We start from the raw sequence: 15553 nt of genomic DNA on the forward strand, positions 1-15553 counted from the left end.
AGAGGTGATAGTGGGGATTTGCTGAAAGGGGCCTGGATTTGGAGAGATAACACCAGCAATAAGGAGAAGCAGAGAAAGTGTTAGTAGGTGAGAATAAGAGAGGGAAGGAGGTATGTGTGTGTGTTTGGGAAGGAAGTGTTTTATATTACCAAACAGGTTTGTGCAAGCAGTCAGGTGAGAAGGTAAGATGGAAGGAGTGATGAATAGTTCCTTGCTGGGTGAATGGATGTGGGGGTATTTCAGGAGGTTTTGGGAAAGTGGGGAGAGTAAGAGGAAAGACAGAAACATTGTTTGCATTAACTATGTCTGTAATTACATTTGGTCCCCTTCTGGTTCAATTCTGGTATAATTCAGTTTGTGCACTTAAAGAGTTGCACTTGAAAGATGTTGCATGTTGAAAAGATGTTATTTGGATTTGGGTGTCCTTGTGGATGGTAGGTCAAATTATAGTATACAATGTCAATCAGCTGCTTCTAAGGCCACCAGGATATTGTCATGCATTAAATGAGGCATAGACTCACGGGGCAGGGATGTAATACTACCACTTTACAAAGTAGTCCAGTTCTGGGCACCAGTACGTAGAAAGGATGCACTGCAGCTGGAAAAAGTACAGAGGAGAGCGACTAAAATGATAAGGGGCATATAGGGTGTTAGTTATGAAGAAAGATTAAAATAATTTAATTTATTTAGTCTTGAGAAGAGACGTCTAAGGGGGGACATGATTAACCTGTACAAGTATATAAATGGGCCATACAAAAAATACGGCAAAAAGCTGTTCCTTGTAAAATGTGCTAAAAAAAACAAGGGGGCACTGCCTCCGACTGAAGAAAAAAAAGTTCAGTCTCCAAAAGCGTCAAAGCTTCTTTACTGTAAGAACTGTGAATCTGTGGAATAGACTTCCTCAGGACGTGGTCACAGCAGGAACAGTGGACAGTTTCAAAAAGGGTTTAGACGAATTCTTAAAAGTAAAAAACATAAATGTTAATGAAAACGTGTAGAAATCTGAGTCTCACTTCCTTCTGGGATTCGCGTCCCCACCTATCCCTTGGTTGAACTTGATAGACGTTTGACTTTTTTCAACCGTATTAACTATGTAACTATGTAGAAAATTGACTTCCCATTTCCGAAAGTATTAATGGAGTGGGCTGCAAAATTTGGTTGATGAAACATTTTTGGCCACCATTTTGAAATCTGCCATATTGAATTCAGCTTAGGTTTTTCAGTGGTAAGGGGGACATGTCATATCATTCTTGGGTAGAGTTTACTTAGAAAGCACTAGAAGAGTCAGTTTTGAACTATCTTTACCTGTTTAGGAGTTAAAGGTGTTTTCTGAGACATAAATACTAATGACCTATCCTCTTGATAGGTCATCAGTATCTCATTGGTGAGGATTCGACACACGGGACCCCCACCGACCAGCTGTTCGAGAAGGTAGTGGTACTCGCAGCTTTTCCTATGCCAATGACAACACATTCATTGGTTACGTGGCCTAGGTGCAGCTCACCCCCATAGAAGTGAATGGGGCTGAGCGCGATACCAAGCACAGCCGCTATACAATGTATGGCGCTGTGATTGGTAAGCATGGAGAAGGCAGTGTCGCTCACAGGACCTCTAGTGCCATCTCAAACAGCTGCCCAGGCTATATCCAGACAATCCCTTTAACTTAATGGGGTTATCCAAGACCTATAATGCCCCCCCCCCCATATGCCTGGGCCCCTCACCTAGTACTTACCTCAGCCCAGGGACACCCACAAAAGGTAGGGGGTCCCTGTCCTCGTTCCTATACCTGAAAGCCACCCTACAAATACCCTACATAGGATGAAGATTTAATTATGTCAGGAGGTAATTTTGCACCCATAGGGATATTGAGGGTGAAATAGGGAAAGTTCACCAAACCCAGGTAATTGGTCCTGTCCACCCATTTTTGTATCTTTTTATACCATTATAGGACATTGATTTTATCATTAAAGGGGTTTTCCCATCTTGCTAATTCGTCCTCCCCTGCAGTTTACTTCCTGGATTCATGCTTATAAGGCTGGGTGGGCTTAGGCAGCTTGAGTGAAGCCCAGCCACGCCTCTTTCTGACATCTCACTCCTTGCGTGCTCGTTCATGTGTCTCCTATGGCCACCGCTTCTCTCCCGAATCCCTGGAGAGAAGCGGAAGATTTTTTTTCTTCACCCAGCCGGCCGCTCATTGCAGTCCTGAGAGCTCCCGCTGCCGTGCATGCAGAAAGCTTTCTTTAGTGCTGTGTCTCATACAGAGCCACGCTGCATACAGGACATGCACGGCTCTGTATGAGAGCAGCACTGTAGAAATAAGCCTTGCGCATGCGTGTCAGCGTGCGCATTCAGGACTGCAATGAACGTCCTGATGGGTGAAAATGCTGCCAGAGAAAAAAGAACAGATCACAACAATTATCACTAGACACAGAACAAAGAGCAATAGTAAATTTAAGCTCAACTGTAAGCCCAAACCAAATTATTGAACAGAGGATTAAAATGTGCACCAACAGCAAAATTAAATAAATTTGACACCTATATAGGCATTGAGAAATTTATTAGAAAACTGTCTGAAAATTATTATTTTATATTAAATCCTGTCATTTCTAATACAAAAACACCGGTAGATGATCTCATTGTGCATACAGGACTTAAAGAGAAATAAAAAAAAATTCCAAGACAAGAAATTAGTCTCGAAATGGCAACGTTTCAAAAATGTGTAGAAACTGATTTGAGAAAAATGAAAGATAGAACCGTCAAGAAAAACAACCTGACGGAAAAACAACTTGTAATGAAATACAATCCATTAAACAATTACAAGAACAAAATGATATAACAATACACCTAGCAGATAAGGGAGGAGCCATTGTGATTCTTGAGACAGAACAGTATGATAGAGAATGCCTAAGACAACAGATGACACCACTTATATTAAATTAAAAGGAGACCAGACTGCGAATTTTAATAAGTTATAAAGGATTAAACCAAAAAGTATTATCTGAACAAGAACACAGATTCATATTGGGTACACAAGAAAGACTACCGGTCTTCTACTGTCTACCTAAGATACATAAAAACCAGAAAGAGCCACCAGGCCGTCCGATAATATCTGGAATAGGCTCACTAACATCCAACTTGTCTCAATATATTGACAAATTACTAAAACCAGTAGTGAAAAAGACGAAATCATATATAATAGATACAACACATTATCTAGATTCTTGAATTTGAAAGTACAGCCGCACTGGATTGTCGGAACACTAGATATCCAATCTCTCTATACCAGGGGTGGCCAACCTGTGGCTCTTGAGCCACATGCGGCTCTTTGCTTCTTCAAGTGAGGCTCTAGCTGTGAAGCCAGGGAGCAGTCAGGCCGGCTATCTTTCCGCCCCGTGCTCAGATCTCTTTTCCTGATCGGGCACTGTTACTACTTTGCAGCTCCAGCTCACTCTCCACTACATCCTGATGCACACAGTGTGAGAACGTAGTATGTGGAGATACGCACTATGACCTGATGTTGTGCTCATCAGGTCACAGTGGAGAGCGTGTCAGACCTGCAGAGTAGCAGATGCCCGAGCAGGAGCCCAGTGCCTGATCAGGAGAGGGAAGAGATTTTTTTAAATTATAGAACTGAGCATAGGAGGTTCTTGTCTGAGCATGGGGGGGTCCTGATCTGAGCAATGGGGGCCTGATCTGAGCATGAGTGGGAAGATCTGAGCATGAGGGTTCAGATTTGAGCATGGGGGCAGATCTGATCATGGGGGGTCAGATCTGAGAAGGGGGGAGATCTGAGCATGGGGGGGGGGGGGGATCTGAGCACTGAGGGTCTGACACTGGGAGTTTGATTTTTGTTGTCTGATCCGAGCATTGGGGGTCTTATTTTGGGGGTCTGATGAGGTTAGGGGATCTTATTGTAGGTCAGATTAGGATTGGGGATCTGATTTAGGAGTCTGATCTGTGGTCTGATGAAAAATATTTTTTTTCTTTTTTTCTCTGCTAATGAAAAATAAGAAAAATATATTTTTTTGCAGACCTCAGGTCGGTTGAAAAAAAAATATTTTTTATCTTATTTTTCTTTGTTAAAACCTAGGTGCATCTTGTAGGGCAAAAAATACGGTGACTTGTGTGTAAATGTATAGCTTGTGGCTCCTGGTAGTCATACGTTTTTTTTTCCGGCTCTTTGTGTATGCAAGGTTGGCCACCCCTGCTCTATACTGTCATTGACCATGAACAGGGTATGTCTGCTATATCGCAGTTGGAGATGAGTGGAACTCTGTCCAAAACAGATTGAATTTGTGATAGAGGGAGTGAATGATATCTTAACTCATAATTATTTTTATTTTGAGGGGGACTACTATTTCCAGGTTCGACGGCCACGGGTACCAGGTTTGCCCCAAGCTATGCCAATTTATTTATGGCCCATTGGGAACATCAGTATATAATCCCTAGACTTGGGGCAGACCTGGTACTATGGCACAGATATATAGACAATATCATCTTTATCTGGCTTTATCAGACTTTTATGGATGAGATCAATGACAATCAGAATAATCTAGTATTGATAAAACACAGACTGAATTCTTGGACTTACAGATTACCATTAATGAAGATAGATTTGTTTGTAATATGTTTTATAAACTAGTTGCAAAAAATAATTTTACTTTATTTTCAAGCTGCAACATACCGAGATGGCTCCTCAATATTCCTCTGGAACAGTTCTGTAGAATTAAAAGAAATTGTAAAAACAATGAAAAATTTGAGGATGAGGCCATGAATATGAGGGAACAGTTTAGAATGAAAAACTTCCCTGAAACGGTTATAGACACCGCACTAGACAAAGCGAGAAGTACGGACAGAAAATCTTTTTTTACAATAGACTAACCATACAGAGGAAAAAGACAAAAAGAGGAAGAACTAAGGATAGTTTTACCTTACAATATACAGTCTAAACAAGTAGAACAAATCATTAATCACCATGGGCACTATATTCTGTCAGATAAAGTAATTGGTCGCTCCAGGGGCGTCGCTAGGTTAAAACATTTGGGGCCTGGGCCCCGGATGTTTTGTCCCATGCCCCGAATGTCCTGCCTGCCTGCTAGATACAACTGTATTGCCGTACACGGAAGAGGTGAAGGACCTGTGGTGACATCACAGGTCATGTGATCAGCAAAAACAGGCTGTGATAGGATGACCTGGATGTGACCAGTGCAGGATTGGACCGGAGTGAAGAGGAGAAGGAGCCTAATGGTGATGTCTGTACAGGAGAGGTAAGTGAAGGGAGAGGCAGAGCAATGCTGGGAGTTGTAGTTATTTAACTGGGATGTATTTTAGGGCTGAAGGGAGGGATGTTATTGACATGGAACTGTGTGCTTGATGTGGCTGGGGGAGGGAGTGATGTTATTTACATTGGACTGTATGTTGAAAGTGGATAGTGGGGGGAATGATGTTTATGTACATGGGACTTAATGTTTAAGCCAGTGTTTCCCAACCAGCGTGCCTCCAGCTGTTGCAAAACTACAACTCCTAGCATGCCTCGACAGCCTTTGGCAACAGCTACGTTCACACTTGCGTTTGGTGATCCGCTTGTGAGATCCGTTTCAGGTCTCTCACAAGCAGCCCCAAATGCATCAGTTTAACCCCAATGCATTCAGAATGCATTTTTTTCGGCTCCGTACGGTCCCCCGTTCCATTTTGGAGGCCGACCCCAAAATGCTGCAAGCAGCGTTTTTGTGTCCGCATGGCCTTGCGGAGCCAAACGGATCCGTCCTGACTTACAATGTAAGTCAATGGGGACGGATCCCTTTGCACTGACACAATATGGTGCAATTGTAAACGGATCAGTCCCCCATTGACTTTCAATGTAAGTCAGGACGGATCCGTATTGGGACTTAGAAATTCAAATCTAATACAAACGAATCGGCCCTGAACGGATGCATTTGTTTGTATTATCGGTGCGGATCCGTCCTGTACAAGTACAGGACAGATCCACACTAACGCAACTGTGAAAGTAGCCTTAGGGGTGATGTTTACATGGGATTTTGCGTTGGAGGGGGCTGGGGAGGAGGTCATGTTATTTACATGGGACTGTATGGTGGAGGGAGGATTATAACTGCAGGGGGCACTGCAGATCCAGGGGACATTATAGGCGGTCTTATTACTACTGGGGGCTGTATAGGATGGTCTTATAGATCCGCCTTATTTCTACTAAGCGCACTATGGGGGCCTTATTACTACTGAGGGGTCTGTAGGGAGCTTTATTACCACTGGGGGAACAATAGGGGGCCTTATTTCTACTGGGGACTCTGTGAGGGTATTATTAATATGGGAGGGCTCTTCTAATAATGGGGGCATTGTTGAGGAGCATTATCACGGTTGGGGCAGTGTTACTAATGAGGGCATTCTAGAAGAGAATTACTATTGGTGGGACTATGAGGAGCACTATTACTATGGGGGCAGAAATGTTTCTTTAGGATAGTATTGGGGGGTTGAGGTTTTGGCACAGCAAGCAGCAGGATAACACTGTGGGGACTCCAGTTGGGGGATAATTATAGAATGTGAGGAAGCTAAGATGTCTGCGTGTCACACTCTGCAGAGACGAGGCTGCTGAGATAAGTTGTCCAGACCGAGTGGAGAAGATGATGACAGAGAGGAGATGTCACCTGGAGGCCCTGGATGTGACAGGTAAGTGCTGCTGTATAGCAAGTACAGCATAGTGCCGGGGGGGGGGGGGGGGCATATTTATTGGGGCTTGTGCCCCGGATCTTTTGAGACCCTAGCAACGCCCCTGGGTCACTCGATATCTACTATACCACAAATTGTCTTTACAAAAGCCCCCAATTTGGGACTAATAATAGCTCCCTCAGTTAAATTTCACAATAAAAGAGAACAATCAATACATAAATGGTTAAATATGAATGGATTCCATAGATCTGAAAAGTGCATAAACTGTGAAAGTATGTCATTCCCAAGAAAAACAAGTACAGTTAACTCTACACAAAATTATTTCACTTTTAAAAGAAAACACTTTTTGACATGTAACTCCACTAGTGTCATCTATTTCATTCAATGCCCTTGTCATAAACAGTACATTGGACGAACAAAAAGAACCCTTAAAACCAGAATAGCAGAACATCTGACGAATATTAAAAATGGATATGAAAAACATTCACTATCTAAGCATTTTAAATATGTTGATAACAAGGATCCTAGGGGAATATCCTTTGCGGCATTGGAGATGATAGATAGATACTGGAGAGGAGGTGACCATGTTGCAAAAATTTACATGTTACAGAAGAATATATGACTTTGGTAGCCTCTTACATGCTGGGCCAAATGCAGAACTTGAAATCTTTGGTTTCCTGTAAAACCTGTGGGTGGGTGCCCACTGCCGACGGGAAATCAATGCACTGCGATCTCCCCTTAACAGTGGGCACCTATCCCTCTTCAACATTTACTCTCCAACATTTACTCTTCAACATTTACTCTTCCATTATGTATATGTAAACAGAATGAAGAATAGAAATTTACAAAGAACAGGAATATGAGTCACATATAGGTCCACATGGATGCGGTACATCTATATAAATGTAGACATATTTTCCCTCCATTATTGATATAATGACAACTTATATTGTTATATTTTATTGTATTTTATTCTATTTTACTTCACTTTATTTTATTCTTGGGAGGTTTTATATATTCTAATATTTTGATCATCTGTTGGACAAAAAGCAAACTTAGAATTATGAAAAAATGTATTACATTCTCATTGCAGATATGGAGCGAATTGTAGAAAAAAAAAGCCACACATGGGAAGCCGAGCGGAACCCCCAAAGATACGTGGGACGCCCAGAGCACGCTATCCATACACTCCAGCCGTATGTACCCGCTCCTATCGGTGATATTTTATCTCCCAAGTTAAACACTGCATGAACAGAGGTAAGAACATGCTATCAATAGCTACGATGGATGCCACTAGTAGAATACCGCCCTCTTCAAACAGTGAGTATGGACTCTTAAGCTAACGAAACCATTACTCCCTTATCCTTATTATTAAATCATCATATTGAATTGCACAACCAAACAATACGCAATTAAACAGTAAACATTATTATATACCATCATCTGGGATTACATAAGCAAACAGTGAATATTAAGAGAAACAAAGAATAGAAAACTCTATGAAGGAATAAATGCGCTCCCAATTCTACTTAATTGTACTTTACTGTATTGAATAGCGCGAACAAAGATCACCCCTTGGGAAGGAATTAATTGGAAGTCCCTACAATTCCTTTAATTCCACCGTATATACCAAAGTTGGACCAACTTTAACCCCCCTTTTTAGGACCTTATTCCAGACACTGTTTGTCTCGGGATTTCATATAATCTGCATGAAATTTAACACAATTCTATGTGATGGATTTTGCGAACTTATACTTCAAATGTTAGAAGGGTAGTCAAACTTGATCTATGAATATATATGTGTACTGAGTGTTACTATTGTATATATTTGTATTTTTTTTTACATACCTGAGATACTGATATTTAAGTGATATGCCACACAATCAATAAACAACACTGATCAGTATCATTTTGGACCTCTATTATTTTATAAGCAATCAATTGTACTTAGTTTTATTATTTTATAATTTTGATTTTCATTGACTATTTTCATTATAATAAATGTTTTATTCTGGATAGGACTTCTATGTCATCCCGGGTGGTTGAGTGCCTGTCTAAAAATTATTTACTTGTGTGCAACTAGCCTTAGGTAGGGAAATGTACTGAAAGGCTATCTATCTATCTATCTATCTATCCATCTATCTATTTATCTATCTATCATATTTGCTGTTTGATATCTGACTGAGGGTTTTAATATGTTTTATTTTCTGAAATAAATCCATCCATATGTCTTACTAGGGCATGCAAACTTCATGTAGATGGGCCCCCTGCTCAAGAAAAGCAAATCTGAAATCTGAAAGACTTTCTGAAATTCACGTATGTGCAAATTTGTTGTGAATTTTGATGCAGGTTTGCCTTAGATTTCACTCTTGCATTGCAAATGGTGATATTCACAGTGGAAATCCAAAGCATAAATGGATATGCTCTGTAGCATCAAAAATATTGGTGAGGAATCAATATCTGAACCCTTTGGGCCAGATTTATCATTAGGTCAAGTCAGAATAATGGAGTGAAAAAGTCGCAAATTTTTTGCGCAATCACTAAAACTGCGCAAAAATTTGCAACTTTTTTCTGCTCTGCACTATGCTCGCCAGTTTTCTGAAAGTGGGTGTGTTTTCTTATGTAAATTAATCTCTAGACAGATTTACTATTGAGACTATTTAAAAAGTCACAAAAAAGTCGCAAAAAATTGCGCAATTCCACTCCAGTGAGGATAAGCATATCTTATGAGACTTTTTAATAGAACATGCGACTTTTTCGTAAAGACGTGCGACTTTTTCGTAAAGACGTGCGACTTTTGTAAAGCTGCTTACTGACGGATAAACTGCTACCGTCAAACCACATTTATTACAGTCTTAAAGGGTCGATCATAAATCTGACTTGGCTAAAACTGACTTTAGCCATATGTGAAAGTGGAGTGAGCTGTCAGAGTCGTGATAAATCTGGCCCTTAGACTCCAAGTATTAAAACATGGAGTGTGTCCCACCTTTTCCTATATCATCAAATCACTTGATCAAATTTATTGTGTTACACCATTCTGGCAAATTTCTAAATTGCGAGGCAAGATAATATAGTTTAACATTTGGAGTCACCAAGCCCTTTACCCCCTTCCATATTCCTTCATTAAAGATATTTCTTATTTCTTCTTCGTCCTACAGCAGCACAGAAGGGATATTTCCCGTCCCAGTCACTCTATCATAGGACCGCCCACCTAGAAAAATCTAACAATTAAACAATTAACAATTAACAAAATTGACAATACCCTAGGTACTCTATATAAGACGCCAAGGCACTGCATCCATTGTGTTTTTTCTAGTCCTTATTCTAGCAGGTGATTCTCACCTTGCTGCCCACCTGGAAAGGACTTGAGCCTTGCGTTGTTCAGGCTCCGTCGGTCTGGCTATTGTTTTCCTAGCCCAGACCTACTATAGTGTATTGTGGCTGTTGCCTACCAGTGCGTTTGCCTGGTAATACCTGTAGCAGGTCGCCGGTCTGTGTCCAGTGCGTTTGCCTGGCTGACCTGGTTCCCGGTATACAGACGGTTACAGCCGGGTAAGTATTAGGCTGTCTGCCGGCGATGCCTGGCTCAGGTCTGATGTGTGTTTACTCCGGGTAAGTTCAGGAAGGGTTAATTACCTTTTCTATGCGCTGCGGTCTCTGTTTGTGTAGGCGCACGAGCGCACGCGCACTCTTCTTTCCTTATACCTAGCCCTCGTTCCTCTTCCTGTACGGCGTACAGGTCCTGTGACATCATCACGTTGGGGGCGTGTTTTAGGCGGCAATTTCAAACCCTAGTTCTATTTTAGAGACTCAGAAGCTGTTGCACTTTCCTGCTGTGCTAGGCAGCCGAGTTCTGAGTCTCTAAAGGTATTTCTAAGGGTGTTGCTGCCCTGTCTGCCTCCCTTATGCTATATAGATGTGCATCTAATACATTTTATTTTTCTTAGATGTCGAGCCAGAAGAGCCATAAAAACACAAAGCACCATGTTTGTGCAGGTTGTAGATTGCCGCTTCCAGATGATTTACATGATGACATCTGTGATCTCAGTGCAGAGAAGTTACGCACGCCTGTTCAGCAGCCCGCAAGATCTAAGCTATGCATCACTTGTCTACAGCCTTTATCACCAGAAGCGACATCCAATATCTGTATGGATTGTACCCCACAGGACCCGTTAGCAGAAGAAGCAAAAAAAAAATGTTTCCTGGTTCAGAGAAAATATGCAGAATTTGGCTCCTACTTCTGGCAGTAAAAGGGAAAAAAGCCATCATCATCATCATCATTCAGATGACATGTCTCAATCATCAGCTATTGTTTCTCAATCTGACCTATCTTCGGATTCAGATTCAGGTAGTGAAAAAAATTTTCTATTAAAAAAAGATTCAGCAGAAAAACTCATCAGATGCGTAAAGCGTTGTCTGGAAACTAATGATGAAGAAGATTTGGTACAGGATAAGGGTAACCTGTATTACTTTCCTAAGAAGAAATCCAGAGTTCTCCCTGCTCATCCGGTTTTAAAGACCATTATGGAAAGGGAATGGAAAAGACCCGATAAACGCCTGGACTTAGGACCTCGCTTCAAGTCTCTATACAAGTTAGACCCGGCTGCATCAGAGGAATGGGAATTACCATCTAAAGTTGATCCAGCCATTGCACGTCTGTCCAAAAGATCTTTTTTTCCATCAGACGATTCTTCTCTATTAAAAGATCCTATGGATCGGAAAGCTGACACCTTCCTAAAGAGATCTCATTGCAACCTAGCTTCTCTGCAGAAGGCAGCTATGTCCTCAGTGCCTGTGGCAAGAGCGTTAAGAGTCTGGCTCAGCGAACTAACCAGAGACATCCAAGCGGTGGTACCAAGGCATGAACTACTGGATCAAGTATCGACCCTTAAGACGGCTGCGGAATTCCTTTGTGATTTTCCGCTTGATGTCATAAAGATCTCAGCCAAGAACATGGCTTTAGCGAATTCCACAAGAAGATCGATTTGGTTAAAGCCTTGGACGGGTGATGCTTCCTCTAAATCCAACTTTTGCGCTCTCCCATTTGAACCGGGAAAATTAATAGGATCCCAGTTGGATAAGATCCTGGAAGAAAATAAAAAAGAGAAGACTTTAGCTTTTCCGCAAACTTTCAGGCCCAGGTCTACCAGATTTCGTACGCAGAGAGGAAGATTTTATTTTCAGGGTCGTAATAGACAGGAGCAAGGGAAGAAGTTTCGCCCCCGCTACCAGGACAAGGGAAAGAAGAAACCCTCTAAAGCCCCTGCCTCCAATTCAAAATTCTGACGTCAAGCCTGCCCTCACTGTAGGCGCAAGGTTAAGAAGCTTTTATATGAAATGGGAGAGTGTCACTTCAGACAACTGGGTTCGGAATATCATCAAGAACGGTTCATCTTCCAAGGGAAAGGTTCCTGTTAAACAACACGGAGGATCCAATAATCATGCCTCTTCTTCAGGAGTTCCTACAGATGAATGTTCTGGAGAGAGTTCCAGAAGAGGAGGTGTATTCAGGGGTCTATTCAAGAGTGTTTCCCATTCCAAAACCAGACAGCAGGTGGCGCCTCATCATAGATTTAAGGTTTCTAAACAACCATTTAAGGAAGGTAAAATTCAAGATGGACAACATAAGATCTGTCCTGAGCATCCTGCAACCTGGGGAGGTGATGGCATCTATAGATCTAAAAGATGCATACCTTCATATAACTATCCACAAAGAATCAAGGAGATTTCTCAGGGTGGCGGTCAAGACTCTAGGTCGGATTTGGCACTATCAGTCCAGGGCTCTTCCCTTCGGGCTATCTCCGGCACCTCGTATCTTTAAGAAGGTGGTGGTCGTCCTTATTGCAGCTCTGGAGGGTTCTAGGTCTAAGGATAGTGTCATATCTGGACGACTGGTTGCTTATTGCAGCTTCCGAGGAGGTTCTGAGATCGGATCTTCACACTGCTCTGAATCTACTTCAGCAAGTCGGGTTCATTGTCAACCAAAAGAAGTCGCAGCTGGTCCCCACTACGAGAATCCAGTTCCTGGGTCTTTTGTTAGACTCAGAAGTAATGAAGGTATTTCTTCCTCCTCTCAAAGTGGCTCAGATCGTTCACAGAATTCAGTTGTTGATCTCTACAACGAAGATATCCATCCGTTCGGCGATGAGTACCCTCGGGTTATTGACAGCTGCTATAGAGGCGGTGCCATGGGCGAAGGCTCATATGAGAGACCTGCAAAGAGAGATTCTCCACTGTTGGGACAAGAATCCCAAATCACTGACCACTATGATGAATATATCATATGCAACACGCAGAGGGCTGCTTTGGTGGAAAACAAAAGGGTGGTCCCTAGAGGGAGATAGTGTACGAGCACTCTCCCAAGGTATACTGCTCTGTAACAAAGAATGTATAGGAGTGAGGGGCAGTAACGTTTTAAAACTGAAGAGTTTATTTGAACTATTTTAAGAATAAGCCCCTACCAAACAAACAAGACAAACGACAATTAACAGTGTGGGATCCACATTAGTGAATCACCGTTGTACGAAACCGCTGGTAATATTGCAGTACCGCGGGACCGAACAAAAAAGCAGCACCATATGCAGTCTTTTGGTGGGGTACCGCAGACTAATGAAAATGCCAGAGGCAAATAAAAGGGTGGATCTTACCGGTGGTGCCAGTTGGGACTTAGTAGTCCAAAATCCTGGAGGATGAGGGGCTTCTCGGGTCCGAAAAACACGTCCTCTTTATGATTTCACCTGGTGCCAGGGGCTGCAGGGAGAAACTATCCCTGTTTTTGCCCTACTTGGCCTGTAAATCCCTAGGTGCCTCCTAATACGGGGTCCTTTCCCCGCAAGGGGTGGCCTCGTCCGGAACCTAACCCTAATAAGAGAACCCTAATTAGCCCTATAGGGACAGCGTAAATTGGCCCCAAAGGGTGATGATGGCTGGTAGGGTAGAAAGTTATTTAAATTCTGATAGATTTATTCTGCGTCCCTACGCGTTTCATCTAATAGAGAATAAATCAGAACAAAAAAATTTTGCTTTGGTGGACAAGAGAAGAAAATCTGGAAAAAGGAAAAGATTTCCGAGTCGTTCAAAGAGTAGTGATAACCACAGATGCTTCCCGCAAAGGTTGGGGTGCGCACATGGGAGATCGGTGGATTCAAGGGGAATGGCCTTCAACCACAATGAGGCGATCCTCAAACTTCAGGGAATTGAAAGCCATTCAACTAGCCCTGCAGCATTTCGAACCTCATCTCTACCACAGATCATTGTTTTGCTTTGCTATTAAGAAGACTGAACCTACTCCATTAAGGGCACCGCTGCTTTTGTCCTAGTTTTTCACACCAAATATTGTTTATATGTTTGTTATAAGCCACTTAATATACCAGAGACCACAGAAAATCTACTACTAAAGGAGATAGATAAGGTGGCAGATCATAATGAGGTCATTATTATGGGGGACTTCAACCTCTCCAGATATAGACTGAGAAACTGAAACCTGTGGATCTCAGTATATTTACAGGGAGTCACAAAACCACTGAACTTCCAAAAAGCAAAATTTGACCAGGTTAGAGAGGCTATTAGTCTCACTAACTTGGACAATGTCCTCCAAAATAAAAAATATGGCCACGAAATGGGATATTTTTGAAAGCATTCTAAACTCTGATTGTGAGAGGTACCTTATGGGAAGAAAAAGGGTCAGGAACAGGAAAAAAAAACTATGTGGATAAATAGAAGTGTAAAAGGGGCAATAAATGACAAAAATAAATAGAAAATATAATATATAAAAGACAGATAAAGGCAGCCAAGCTGGAGACAGAGAAGTTAATTGCCAAAGAAAGCAAAACTTAACCAAAAATTTATTTTAATTACATAAATGAATTGCAAAAAACACTTCAACATTTTTTACCCTGATTCTTCAGTTTACAGAAACACCCAATATGTGTTTGTAAACTGATGGATGGGCACACCATAGGGCTCAGAAGGGAAAGAGGGTCATTTGTTTGTTTTTTGAGCAGATTTTGTGGAACCTACAGTAGAAACCCTTTATAAGTGACCCCATTTTGGAATCTATACCCATCAAGGAATTTATTGAGGTTGTAGTGACCGCTTTGACACCATGGGCATTTCAAAGGATTGACAGACACTTGGCTCTCAAAATGAAAAATTTCATTTCTTCCAATACAATGTTGCATAAGCTGCCTATTTTTTATTTTCACAAGGGGTAACAGGAGAAAAGCATCCCTAATATTGTTAAGAATTTTCTCCTGAATATGGAAACACCATATGTTTGGTCGTAATCTGCTGTTTGGGCACACGGCAGGAATCAGAAGGGAAGGAGCACCATATGGTTTTTGGAAGGCAGATTTTGTTGGAATGGTTTTCGGGCACCATGTTACATTTGAGGAGACACTGAGGTCTCCATAGAGTGGAAACCCCCAAAAAGTTACCCCATTTTGGAAACTACACCCCTCAAGGAATTTATTGAAGGGTGAAGTGAGTGCTTTCACCTGACAGGCATTTCTTAGAATTTAGATTTTTTTTCCAATGAAATGTTGCTTTAGCCCTAGATTTTTTTATTTTCACAAGGGGTAACATGAGAAAAAAAAGACCCTACAATTTGTTACGCAATTTCTACTGACTACTGAGCGAAATATGCTTTTGGCGGGCAGATTTTGCTGGAATGATTTTCAGGGACCATGTCACATTTGAAGAGACCCTGTGGTACTGCTACAGTAGAAACCCCCAAAAAGTTACCTCATTTTGGAAACTACACCCCGCAAGGAATTTTTCAAGGGGTGTAGTGAGCACCTTGACCCAACAGGTGTTTCATAGAATTAAAAAACCCTTAGCCATCAAAATAAAAAGTTAATTTTTTTCTTGTAAA

This window comes from Bufo gargarizans, chromosome 11, assembly GCF_014858855.1.
Source record: "Bufo gargarizans isolate SCDJY-AF-19 chromosome 11, ASM1485885v1, whole genome shotgun sequence".
NCBI lineage: Eukaryota > Metazoa > Chordata > Amphibia > Anura > Bufonidae > Bufo > Bufo gargarizans.